This window comes from Salmo trutta, chromosome 17 (genome assembly GCF_901001165.1).
Source record: "Salmo trutta chromosome 17, fSalTru1.1, whole genome shotgun sequence".
Lineage (NCBI taxonomy): Eukaryota > Metazoa > Chordata > Actinopteri > Salmoniformes > Salmonidae > Salmo > Salmo trutta.
Window position 1 is genome coordinate 53,010,153 of NC_042973.1, and position 14,424 is coordinate 53,024,576.

At 40.7% G+C, this 14,424-nt stretch overlaps 1 protein-coding gene and 1 long non-coding RNA gene across 9 annotated transcripts in view; both read left to right on the top strand.

Annotated features, from left to right (window-relative positions):
• LOC115152405 (membrane-associated guanylate kinase, WW and PDZ domain-containing protein 2) overlaps nt 1-14,424 on the top strand; it is a 325,515-nt gene that overhangs the window by 163,057 nt on the left and 148,034 nt on the right. The window lies entirely within an intron of this gene.
• LOC115152408 (uncharacterized) lies at nt 627-7,047 on the top strand. Its single transcript, XR_003867478.1, has 6 exons — nt 627-1,055; nt 1,669-1,715; nt 3,470-3,561; nt 4,233-4,362; nt 5,045-5,233; nt 6,800-7,047. It is a non-coding gene; the product is annotated as an uncharacterized LOC115152408 (long non-coding RNA).

Here is a 14,424-nt window from a genome sequence, read left to right on the forward strand (position 1 = left end):
GGTTGCAGCAGCTCAAGGGTTGCAGCAGCAGAGAAGTATTTGAATGTGAGAGATTTTAGTGCAGAAAATCTACAGGAAGTTTTGAGAGAAGGGGTTGGTTCCATCCTCCCAGGCCTACTGTCTGGGTCTGGTGTAGGATTGTTTAGCGCTAAGTAGTGGAATGTGGTGGTGGGTTTTTGTGGATAAAGTATAGGTGCAGGATTAGGTGATGGTGCAATTTAGGCTTTTTCCATCCCCCTTTTCCCTTTTTTTTGTGACCCGCATTCCTATGGTTTCAAATCCGCTTAAAAGGTTGAATGGGCGCGAGATGACCTGCACGAGTAAGATGAAACATCATTGCGTGAGCAAACACTTGAGTCGAGTGAGAAAATTTTGTTGAGCGAGCAGAGAACGGATCCCACGAGCACAGGCCGGTAAGGTGCATGCAAATTAAATGTGAGAGCTTGCACTGCATTGCCAGACACGGTAAATTAATTAGAATGTTATAATGACACAAGGCGAGACCCAGGTGCAGACACAGGAGGCAGATGGTTGGAGTCTTACAATATTTATTAATCCAATAGGGGACGGCAAGAGAATGGTCGTGGACAGGCAAAAGAGTCAAAACCAGTTCAGAGTCCAAAAGGTACCGAAGGGCAGGCAGCATCAAAATACACTGGTGAAAACCGGTGACACCTGGAGGGGGTGGAGACAATAACAAGGACAGGTGAAACTGATCAGGGTGTGACAAGAGTAGAGATTTATGTTCGCCTGAAGAAATACTTACTACATGTCAAGACTCAAAAATTACTGCACACTCACAAATACGGCATGTCCCCGCATGGATGACTTTTCTCCATCTCACACCAAAATCCATTTGCTCTCGCAACTGCTTACTATACTTTTATGACAAGGGGGAAATTCTAGCCAATGAACATAGCCTGTAGCAGTTTACTGAAACTCAATTGGTCAGGTTTTTGGACCAAACACTGTTTGACAGCTCTCTAACCGGATTTTTGCCCATAGAGATGAAAGGGGACGGTGAAAGGTGAGCGATCACTGACAATAATAAAGAGGTAAGTTCAACAGTTTTTCAGTAGAGAAACTAGATAACCAACTAGCTAGCTAATCAACGATGATTTCAATATTGAAATTATAGTAAGTAGTTATTTGGTCTTCTGTTATTAAAGCAAGCTATTGATGAGGAAAGGTAGCCGAACGTCAATTAGGTAGGAAGCTAACTAGCTAACGTTAGCTAGCTAACTAATGTTATACAAAATGAATTAGCTAGCTAATGTTACATCTTGTGGTTTAAGCAAACCCAAGGTGGTTTCATTTTCTATACAGTCTCTGGTTTAACTAAGAGCATTATACCTAAGTTGAGAGGGGATTTTAGTAGAGGAGGAGGACTTGAAAGGCCAGCATGAATGGGTGGCAGACGAGGGGGGGGGCAGGTTGAGAACAGACAGGGAAGACCCTCATTGTGGAAGAGGTCAGTGATTGAAGTGGAGGGGGTGCCAAGAGAGGTCAGGCTCTGAACCAAATAATAGCCAGTATAGTAAACTGCTTACAGCATACGTTGAGCTACAATCTGATTTAAATAAATGTTTGATCATTTTTCTTGTACAGTTACAATAAATGAGAATAACCTGAAACCATGTCTCTCTCTACATCCCTCTTTCCATGCAGGTTCACTGTCACTAATATGCAGTGGCGATATTAGCATGTAAATCTTGGTGAGGCAAAAAAAAATATTAAAATGTTGATGCATGCCAACAAAGCCACTACACAACACTAAACAATACATTAATTGCACTATAATGGTGACAAACGGTGCCCACTTACTGTTAGGGCTTACACAAATTTGTCCCAACAGCAGAGCTTTCTTTTCAGCACTGTGGAGTGATCCTTGCTACCGCTACACCTGGCTATCAGCGGAGCCTTGTCTGGCAGTGAAATAGTTAATTCAGCCTCATTTACTGTCTTTTTAAAAAACATAGCTGATATGGCTGACTTCCTTAAACAAATGTGGTTTCTATTGACAATTGAGATGTACAAACTATGGCATAAGGGAACAATAACACGCTATCCATAATTTTGATTAAGACATTAATGAGCGAGCTAGGACAGATGTAATAAATATAACTATGTGTTTAGCACTTTTGAAATGTACAGCGACAGAATTCAGAACATGGGCCGTTCTTACAATATTATCCCTGTACACCAAGTCAGAACCATTGGATAAATAAACAGGGCATATAAGCAGACAATAAAAGCTCTTGCAATATTCAATTATTACATTTCTCTAAAACAGGCTATAGGCTACATGTGCACCATCAAGTCAGAACAGTTTGCTAAGTTATAAGGGAGGAATGGGATCAAATTATTAGGATGAGGCACATGGGCTATTAACAGCTTACTACACAACATACAGTTAGTATTACTTTCTTGGCTACAGTATACATATCTCCCTGGTATATTACATAATTTATGCAGCAGCATACAATACCTTTTTGGACTCACCTTGTTGTGCTGTGCTCACCTGAACAGGAAGGTAGTGTGCCGGTCCTTCTTGTGGGCTCTAAAAAAAGGCAGAAATCCCGACTTGGAATTCTGAGTTGGATGACCGTTCAAAATTATTTTCAGTATTTTCCCAGTCAGAGCTAGTTTTATCCGAGTTCCCAGTTGTCTTGAACTTACTGAAGTCAGAGATTTCCCAGTTCCGAGTTTCCAGTTATTTGGAACGCAGCAGAAGTCATGTTGGATTGACAGGATGGCCAATGTCTTCAAACTTTTCTAGCCCACCTCATGGGTCTCCCAGTCACCGCTGGCTGTAACACAGCCTAGGATCAAATCCGGGGCTGAAGTGGCGCCTTAGCACTCATTGTTGAATTTGTAATTTCCAACTTGTTGTGTAATGTTTATGGCCGATGAGCACTAATACGTTTTATCTATAATCTCTTCATATAACAAGGATTGAAAAGGATTTGCCAGTAGATTGCCGACTTGATGCATGATGATGATTGCTTGTCTAGCTTGCTAGCTAAGATTTTGAAAGTAAAATATTGAAATGATCAGTCCAATCAAAGCGGCGGTAAATATAATGTGATTTGGTTTCATTTTATCTGTGGCCAATGATGGGCACTTCTAATATAAGTCTATGGCTTGAATTTTTGAGCTCTGCCCATAGATTTTGCGGCAATGTAGTGTCCCCATGAGTGACAGAACACTAAGCCAATCACAGTGCAACTAGAGAACATTACCAACCCCTAAGTTCCGTATTTTCTGTTTGTATGTGGCTTTAACTAAAAAAAATTTATTTTTTTTTTATTTTTTTTTACATTGTTTGCAAACTGATATGTGACACGTATTAATGCCAAAATAACATGCAAAACAGGTGGGGCTCAAAGCTTGGGAGGCTCTGCCCCACTTGCCCTGAATGACGCGTTGCCACTGCTAATATGTGGTGGTGAAGTTGTTCTCTGCTCAGCTGACAGAAACAGGAGATACAGGAGTCCATTCTGTTCCAAGTAGGGTACCTTGGCTCCCCTCTATGTACAGCACTCTGGGGACTTTCTGCAGGTAACCATGACATCCACCAATCGCCCATGTAACTTAATCATTAGTGGTACTGAGAGTTCCTCTTATTTCTTTGACGCTGTAATGAAGGCATTGTGCATAAGACAATTGTCACGTAGAGAGGATGATGACCAGCTGCTATCTATTGGTTAGAACGATTGTTCTATACTGAATGTATGTGATAGTCATTGCTAAACAATATAAGTGGTGTAGGTAAGGGATGAAGTGAAAACGTATAGGAGGATAGCTCTCTACTACGAGGTGGGTTGGGCATGAAATGACAGCAGGCATGCTGACTGACAAGTGGCGTGGATTGGTACAGGGCAATTCCACAGTAGCAGAGTGAAGCTAAGACTCAGATTGTGCATAGAGTTGTATGGTTTGTTCCACTTTGAAATCATTGGTTTTTGTTTGACATACATTTTAAAGTAAAAAATCGGAGTGTCAGCATCCCTCTGTTACTGTAGTATTGCCCTAAAGCTCGGCTCAGTCCAGTCCCACATCGTGTGTTTTTAATTATTTGGCTAAATGATTATCCATAGTTGCCTCTTTTGATATAGCCACAGCAGTCTTAAAATAAACTGTTACCTTGAATGAAACATTAATATGTTAAAACATTTAAACTCCAATTGAACTTTGTCTGTGACATTTTATTGTCCTCTCTCTCACTACAGTTGTTCTCAGGAGACAGGTCAGTGTGTGCAAAGAGAACATATTTGACCAGGTGGAGTCAAGCTTCTACCTACGTATTTCATCGCCCTGGACCTCTACACCAGCGAGGCAGAGGACACCAAGTTTGGACCAGTGAGTCACCAACTCATCTTATGCCTTACACATCTCAGCACATACAGTACCAGTCAAAAGTTTGGACACACCTACTCATTCAAGGGTTTTTCTTTATTTTTACTATTTTCTACATTGTGGAATAATAGTGAAGTCATCAAAACTATGAAACAACACATATGTAATCATGTAGTAACCAAAAAAGTGTTAAACATTTATCTTTGCTTATTTGAGCTGTTCTTGCCATAATATGGACTTGGTCTTTTACCAAATAGGGCTATCTTCTGTATACCACCCCTACCTGTTAATTGAAATGCACTCCAGGGGACTACCTCATGAGGCTGGTTGAGAGAATGCCAAGAGTGTGCAAAGCTGTCATCAAGGTAAAGGATGGCTACTTTGAAGAATCTCAAATATAAAACACTTTTTTGGTTACTACATTATTCCATGTGTTATTTCATAGTTTTGATGTCTTCAATATTATTCTACATTGTAGAAAAAAAATGAGGGAAAAAACCCCTGGAATGTGTAGGTGTGTCCAAACTTTTGACTGGTAATGGACAGTATGTTTCGCTCCACCTTCCATAAAAACTGCAGTGCCTTACTTTGTTTACCTTTTTACCAATGTCTATGGATTGTACAATGATTTTAACACCATACTAAATCTAATTCCATTTCCTGTATTGTTCTGCCCTCTCTATAGATTATGCTAATGCCCCGCTTTAAGAACCTGGAGATCTTCACTGGTTCTGAGGGAGGTGACTTGGCCACAAACAGTACCTGGGACACCTTCCATCGCTACCACTTTCTGAAAAACAGCCACAGGGTGGTCAAGACATCTGCTGCAACTTCATCTTTAGTGTGTCAGCTCTGCTGCACCTGGGAGCTAAAGGTATGGCACCACACTCCCAACAGTCATGTATGCTTAAACATACTTGTATGCTCATTTATATGTTCCTTAAAGTGGCAATTAGCAGTTGAAACAATAAAAAAGTGTTTTCCCTGCCCCTGTTTCAGTAAAACGCTGAGGGATTGGGCTGGAGAAATGTAGCCACTCTCAAATTGATAGAGAGAGCTAAGGATGCAAGGACTGACCATCGTGCCTCCTTCTAAAACCCCATTGGAGGAGATGACCCAAGGTTCCTCGCCTCAGACCTCCTCCAATGGGTTTTGAGAAGGATGAGCATAGAGAGGAGTTAAGCAGAGATTAATTGGGACAAAGCTCATGCCATTGTTTTAGGGGGAAACTTATGTTGCATGAGATACTTTTGTATATATAGTATGTGGACACCCCTTCAAATTTGTGGATTCGAACATTACAGCCATACCCGTTGCTGACAGGTGTATAAAATTGTGCACACAGCCATGCAATCTCCATGGAGAAACATTGGCAGTAGAATGGCCCTACTGAAGAGCTCAGTGACTATCAACGTGGCACCGTCATAGGATGCCACCTTTCCAACAAGTCCGTTCGTCAAATTTCTGCCCTGCTAGAGCAGCCCTAGTCAACTGTAAGTGCTGTTATTGTGAATTGGAAACGTCAAGGAGCAACAATGGCTCAGGCGCGAAGTGGTAGGCGACACAAGCTCACAGAACGGGACCCCCGAGTGCTGAAGCATGTAAAAATGGTCTGTCCTTGGTTGCAACATTCACTACCGAGTTCAAAACTGCCTCTGGAAGCAACGTCAGCACAATAACTATTCATCAGGAGCTTTATGAAATGGGTTTCCAGCTGCACACAAGCCTAAGAAACGGGTTCTCCGGAGTGATGAATCACGCTTCACCATCTGGCAGTCCGACGGGCAAATCTGGGTTTGGTGGATGCCAGGAGAACACTACCTGCCCCAATGCATAGTGCAAACTGTAAAGTTTGGCGGAGGAGGAATGATGGTCTGGAGCTGTTTTTCATGGTTTGGGCTAAGGCCCCTTAGTTCCAGTGAAGGGAAATCTTATTGCTACAGCATACAGTGACATTCTAGACGATTCTGTGCTTCCAACTTTGTAAGAACAGTTTGGGGAAGGCCCGTTCCTGTTTCAAAATGACAATGCCCCGTGCACAAAGCGAGGTCCATACAGAATTGCTTTGCCGAGATCGGTGTGGAAGATCTTGACTGGCCTGCACGGAGCCCTGACCTCAATTCCATCTAACTATTTTGGGATGAATTGGAACAGCGACTGCAAACCAGGCCTAATCACCCAGCATCAGTGCCCGACCTCACTAATGCTCTTGTGGCTGAATGGAAGCAAGTCCCAGCAGCAATCTTCCAACATCTAGTGGAAAGCCTTCCTAGATTAGTAGAGGCTGTTATAGCATCAAAGGGGGGACCAACTCCATATTAATGCCCATGATTTTGGAATGAGATGTTCGACGAGCAGGTGTCCACATACTTTTGGTCATGTAGTGTACATCTATTCTGTTTGCACTCACATCTTTCTTCTACTTGTGCTCTTTCCACAGATGGTTCTGGCATGCTGATAACATATGATCTGATGAGACTCCCTATGCGATTTGACTCCTGTATTACTGACTGTATGCAATACAACTTCCAATGCCAAATTGAAATAATTTGGGATTCTGTAATTGACAGACAATGGTAGTTCCCAATCAGACAATCACTATAAAACAAATCTGTTTTCCTCAGTGAAATGTTTGGTGAATGTGTTGTTTTGTCCTCAGTCCTCCTTTGAATGCTGTGTGTACTGATTCAGTTCTAAATGACCATCATTGAGTCCATCCTCACCTCCTCCATCACTGCAATGGATTGTTCAGTCTGCTGAGAGGTTCATTGGGTGCCACCTGCCCTCCAGTTTCTTCCGTGGCCCTCACCAACCGGCCACCTGGTCTGCAATAATCCTGTCATCCATGGATTTTGCACTATTCATCCACAGACTATGCACCCTGCATGATCATCCCAGAACTGCACATTTTATAATGTAGCTTAAAGTGTTCATAGTGTACATACTGCATGTGGATCTGTAGACAATCTGCATCTATATCTTTTTTTGTCTGTATATTCTGTTTATCGTCTGTCTGTATATTCTGTTTATTGTTGCAGCACTATTTCATAGAGTCCTGTACATGCACATGTATTTGCAGAATAAAGCTGATTCTGACATGTTAACCTAGTTTAGCTCAGTTTACAATCTATTATTTGAGACTGGTTATATACTGCATGAACTGTAGCAGGTAGCAGATTCTTTCCTTTGTGTCTTCCTTTAATTTAAAATCCCCATGTGCTGTGTATATGTGTCCATGGGCTTAATACCCAAAATATTGGCTCCTGCCTGCAATTAGTGAACTCGTTTTATGGTGTTTACTAGAGCTGACTGTCTGCTTTTCGTTTTACAGACGAAGGTTGCTGGCTAACAAGTAATTAGCTAGCTAACTTTAGCAAGTAGATTCCACTGAACTCAAGGTATTGTACTCAGGGCGGCAGGTAGCTGAGTGGTTAGAGCGTTGGGCCTGTATCTGAAAGGTTGTTGGATCGAATCCCCGACCTGACAAGGTGAAAATCTGTCGTTCTGCCCCTGAACAGTTAACCCACTGTTCCCTGGTAGGCCGTCATTGTAAAATAAGAATTTGTTTTTATCTGACTTGCCTAGTTACATAAAGGTTAAATGTAAAAAATAGTGTAACTATTAGAATTTATTTGGTTATCAAGCTGCTGAGTTTCCCAAGTCGTTCAGCACTTATTGCCCAAGCCGGCTAAGTAGACGGCTCGTAATAGCCAGTCACAACACTGGACTGGCAGGAATTTGTCCATCACTCCAGTGAAAATGACCCACCTTTAAGCCCGTCACCCATCAGCCTGAAATCCAAACCCAAAGGTACCAAGGCTTGAGAAAGAGAAATTTGAGAAATTGAGAGCGAAAACTTGACAGGTCGGATTGTATGGTGTCAAATCCTATTTAAAAAGTAGAACGCGCACGAGTTGAAAGATGAAACATCATTGCGCGAGCAAACACAGAGTCTAGAGAGAAGAGCAAGCAGAGCCTATGTGGACAATTTAATGCGTAACTTTTTTTTTTACACATTTGAACCACGTTTCTTTCCTTGCAGTTCTATATGTACAGTTTAAGACGATGTTCTGCTCACTCAAAGTCACACTTCAAAATCTCAAGTTAATTTGTGCTCTCAACTAGCCTGTGCACTCGTGGGAACCATGCTCTGCTTGCTCAACCACATTTCTGTATGTGTGGGACAGGGACAGTGAAGGAATATATACCGTTTTTGCATTAGCACTACACACCTGATTAAAATCATCAACAATAGATGATATGTGGATAATTTCTGTGCTAGGGCAAAAACAAAAAATGTGCACCCCTTTGGGTCCCCAGGACCGGGAATAAGAAACGCTGTTTTATCTAGACTAATCACATTCCCCATGTCACCTCTCCCTAGCAACCACACTGTATGTAGACATGATCCAACTCTGTGAACACATTGACTATACTTTAATGGATGTTTGTTATGTGTACCGGTTTGCTTTATTTGTCGTTTAAAAAAAGTTTCAGTGTTGCTCCAATTTGCAAACAAAGTAATCGTGACGCTATTTATGTTTTTCAGGTGATCATGGTGACAGTCTATCCTAGAGATTGGGAACTCTAGTTCTCGGAATGCAATTGGTTTAATCAGGTGTGTTAGCTGGGGCTGAAAAAGTGTGACACCAATCATGCCCCCGAGTACCACAATGAGGATGACCATAAGAAGATGGAATCAATACACAAGATCCTGCTTGATCTGATACAGGGCTCTCCTGGAGAGATACAGTCTTGTAGGTTTTCTACAACCCTAATCTAGTGCACCTGATTCTAATAACTAGCTGTTTGATAAGCTACAGGAGGGTAACACTCCAGTAGATCTGAACATCCACCTAGTCCCCCCACCATTTTCTTTTGTCACTTTTCTCCTTCTACTATAGCTGTCTTTGGTTATTGGACTGAGAGGGATGTAAACACAGACAGCTTGCAGCTACCACATTTAACAATGTGTGATTCGTTCATTTCATATTCTTGTTTGTGCTGAGGAGGTTGAGTAGGTTAATATGAATAGTACTGATGACTGTATTACAATCATGCTGGTAAGTTTGACTTGAGTGAAATATTATGTTTTCTTATGTTTGGTATTGTAATAATTTCTGTAACTGGTCTCATCATCTCTTGCTTGCATTTCAATAGCTGTTCTTTAAGAATTATACACAGGGGCGGCTCTAGCCTTTTGGGGGCCCTAAGTGAGATTTGGTCTTGGGGCCCCTCACCTAAATTTGACATTTTAGTCATTTAGCAGATGCTTTTATCCAGTTCAACATATAGGAGCAATTAGGGTTAAGTGCCTTGTTCAAGGGCACATAGACAGATTATTTACTGGTACTCCTGGAGGTCAGGGCTCCTGGGCACGTGCCCAATTGGTAGTCAGCCATGATTACTTCAAGTTTAGATAACTGGCTAGACTAACTACCTAGTGGCCGGCACAAGATGGAGGGAAAGTTGTAGCATAACTAACGAAATTACAGTGTTTATTTTTGGGCATGATGATGTATGATGTTGTTGTTTGTATATGTATGTTTTGTATTGATTATAAAATAAAATAGTAAGTTGAGACCCCACAAAAATATATGTTTTGGGTCGGGCTCCCTACCGGCCAGGGGGCCCTAAGCGACCTCTTATGTCACTTATTCCTGGAACCAGCCCTGATTACACAATTGCCAGAAAGTCTGGATAAATCAGACTAAGATGCTGCAACATCAGTCAACAGCCATCTTAGTGCAGAACAACATTGCCTGGACACTTATATGTATGATTTTGTGATGAGACTCCAAATAATATTGGAGATATGGCCAAAGAGTAGCTAATACCGATGATCAAGGTAAAAAATAGACAGTCGCTGCATTATGCAATTATATGTCATTTTAAAGAATTGTTTTAATTAGCTAATGTAGCGAACTAGCTAGCCACATACGGTGGAGAGATTGGTTAGATTCAACAAAGTTAACATTTGTAGTCGTTCTGAGCTCATGCCTGTTAAATAGTTAATCTGCCTTGAATTTAATTGTGACTATGGCTGAGATAACTGAACAAAAGAAGTATGTTGAGGGTCAATGTTGTACAACGAGTTAGCTAGCCAGCTAGCATACTTGTGCCATAAGTGGGCTGTTCAGACGAGATGTGAACCCGGGAGCCCGCTAGCAACTGACGTTACAACATCAACTTATGAATCAGTTAAATTTCAATAATCTATTTTGAATTCAATTTTGAATATGGCTTAGATATGGCTGAGAAAAAATATATACTGAGCGTCAATGTAGTTGGGATATAACGTTAGCTAGATGGCTAAAAACCTGTGTAGCTAACTACTGTTGCTAGTAGAGGAGAGAGTGACGAGGTTTCAGTTTTGCATCACAGATCGGTACATAGAACATATTAGAACATATAGATTTCCGATGAGGGCATGCTGCATTTCTCACCTTGAATTCGACTGTGTGATCTGTAATCCTAATTCTATCTGTTTCTGTTTCTCCTTCAACAAAAATGAAATAGCCTCCATGTAATTTAATGAATTTAGTTAGCTTACCTTCATTCTTTGCTGTAAAAGATAGTAGAGAAACAACACCTTTCTTGGATATTCAAACGTAAGGCACTTCTGTTATGTAATCTTTGTCGGTCATTCGAGTGTCACCGTTGACAATTTGTTGATTTTCTTAAATTTCATTTTAGATGGGAGAATGCACATTTTCTATACATTCTTCCAGCAAGAAAACTAGCGAGCAGATTGTGGGGCGCCATCTTCTGACCATTTAGGGAATTGAGATCTCAATCGCTGTGCCAAATATCATTCCTTAATATGGAGTATTGACTGAGACATGAAAAGGCGAAAAACTCACTTTAACATGCATTGCTGGCTCAAAACCTAATATAGACGCGTTCATAATACATTGATGTTAGAAGGCCTTTGTTGAGCGCCATGTAGGACTACAGTGTGTGTTTTCAAGACCGGTAATGTATTCTGTGTGTTCATGTATCCCCTATCTGTTCTGTGGGACACTTAAGAGAGTGTGAAAAGACCACTAGAGCTGTGTTCTTCTTTGTTCAGCATTAAGCAACAGGGAAGTAGTTTTCTCTAGGAAACTCTATCCAATTTACACAAAAGGGGCCAATTCAGAGTTGAGATCATTCAACAATGCTGGCGTTCCTTGCCTGACTACATTGCAGATGCCTGCCAGACCTCACAACACATCGATAGTTGTTTAACATCAGCTAACCACATCTTATGATATAAAAATCTGATGCCCTACTGTGCAGTCGATGACATGGTGCAAAACCATATGTTGATGATCATCAAGGACCTCACCCACCTGAGCCTGTTAACCCAGCTACTATCTAGAAGGCTGAGACAGTAAAGGTGCATCAAAGCTGGGACCGAGAGACTGAAAAACAGCTTCTATCTCCAGGCCATCAGACTGTTAAACAGTCACCACTAGCCGGCCTCCGCCCAGTACCCTGCCATGGGGATTCATTTATAACCGTTATGTAAATTTTACACTAAATATCTACGTGCGCTATTTCTGGAAAAACAGCGCACGCACACAAATATTGAGATTTATAAACTTGGTGCAGCCATACATATGCATGTTTCCTGTTATAAATCAGACCCGTGGCATGAACGGCCATTATAACTCCCCCTGAATAACGCCCCTCATTTACATTGCATGGTGAAAATAACGTCCTTATTTGCTGTATACTTTGGAAGTATTGGAATTAGACCAAGACAGTATATCAAAAGTATTAAAACCTCTATGGGATCGGTGTCCCTATACCGGGACGGTTGATGCTAACATGCGCTAATGTAACTAGAATGACATTGTAAGTAACAGCAAACTTTCCAGGACATAGACATGTCTTGTATGGGCAGGAAGTTTAACTGATTGTTAATCTAACTGCACTGTCCAATTTACAGTAGCTACTACAGTGAAAAAATACCATGCTATTGTTTGAGGAGAGTGCACAACAACAAAAAACTTTTAACACCGCAACTGGTTTGATATATTCACCTCTGAAGGTAAATAATGTACTTACATTCAGCAATCTTGCTCTGATTTGTCATCCTGAGGGTCCCAGAGATAAAATGTTGCATACTTTTGTTTGATAAAATCAATTTTTATATTCAAATACAGGAACTACAGTTTGAACCCCTGCTGTGTCTGTCTCCACACCCGTCACCCCCGGCCATCTAGATGTGTGAAAGTTAGTGTATAAGCTAATAATCTTCCTGGGAGTGTGTAAACAAATGTTTCATTATTTATTGTTATGTTCTCTGTACTTATGTACTTTAACATGTATCAATTGACCAATTCGGCACATTTGGGCAGACTTGATACAAAATACTGTGCAGTATTGCAATGCTTCACTGGATCAGTCTAAAACTTTGCACACACACTGCTGCCATCTACTGGCCAAAATCTAAATTGCCCCTAAACTGCAATATGAAGTTATGGCCTTTCTCTTGCATTTCAAAGATGATAAAAAAAAAAAAATCCAAACACGTTTTTTGTTTTGTATTATCTTTTACCAGATCTAATGTGTTATATTCTCCTACATTCATTTTACATTTCCACAAACTTCAAAGTGTTTCCTTTCAAATGGTATCAAGAATATGCATATCCTTGCTTCAGGTCCTGAGCTACAGGAAGTTAGATTTGGGTATGTCATTTTAGATGAAATTTGAAAAAAGTGTCAGCTCCTTAAAGGTTTTAATGGTGAACTTGATCAAATGTCTTTGGAGGTGGTAGCAAAATGTTACATTTTGCAATGCCGTTTGCTGTATATGCCCATTTCTAAAACACAAAAACAGTTGCACATTGTTGTGGACCTGTAAATAGTTTATTTGAATTCAGTAATGTTTTGCATTTATTTTCTCCTGAACTTAATATGCTGCACTGCTCGATACATTGTAAACTAGCCTACAGTAGACCTACTTACTGTGGTAGTCTACAATCTTCAATGCATTATATCAACTGTCTGTTCACCTGTTAAATTCTACTGTATCTTATCACCCGCACTCCCTTTAGGATGCATAGAGCAAAAACTAGAAATTGAAAAGAGAGATGCGCATTGTAATTTGTTGTATGGCTATTTCGGTAACATGAACTAATCATGGCCACAAAAGGTGCAATGGTTATGATATACACTGAGTATACCAAATATTATTGAGTTGCATCCCCCTACCCTTTTCCCCTCAGAACAGTGCCAGAACAGCCTAAATTCATCGTTGGGGCATGGACTCTACAAGTGGTCGAAAGCGTTCCACAGGATTGCTGGCCCATGTTGACTCCAATGCTTTCCACAGTTGTATCGAGTTGGCTGAATGTCCTTTGTGTTGTGGACCATTCTTGATACACATGGGAAACTGTGGAGTGTGAAAAACCCAGCAGCATTGCAGTTTTTAACACAAACCGGTGCGCCTGGCACCTACTACCATACCCTGTTCAAATGCACTTACATTTTTGGTCTCACCCATTCACCCTCTGAATGGTACACATTCACAATCAATTTCTCAATTGTCTCAAGGCTTAAAAATCATTCTTTAAACTGTTTCTTCCCCTTCATCTACACTGATTGAAGTGGATTTCACCTGGATTCACCTCATTAGTCTATGTCATGGAAAGAGCAGGTGTTTTTAATGTTTGTATACTCAGTGTATGTATTATGTTTATAAATGAAATATTGTCTAGGCTGCTTGAGAAATTTTACATTACAGTATTCAGACATAGCCTATAAACGTCAATGGAAAAGATGAACCCTCTGTTCTACTGTAAAACTGCGCTTCGGGTCGGATAGCATAGAACAAAATACTCTAAATACCGGTAGCTTATTTATTTAATACTGTGAAGTGGGTCCAATTAAATGAGAGATGGGACGAATGGTAGCATATCCTAACTTGTAGGCCTATTGGCTATTTCACGAGTATGAAACCATCACAGTCAGAAAAGTTGAGTAACTTATTCTGCAATGATCATCGAAATGAAATAAATAATAAATAATCGTAAGAGCCAGTTTGCGCTGTTCTGTGAAGGGAGTAGTACACAG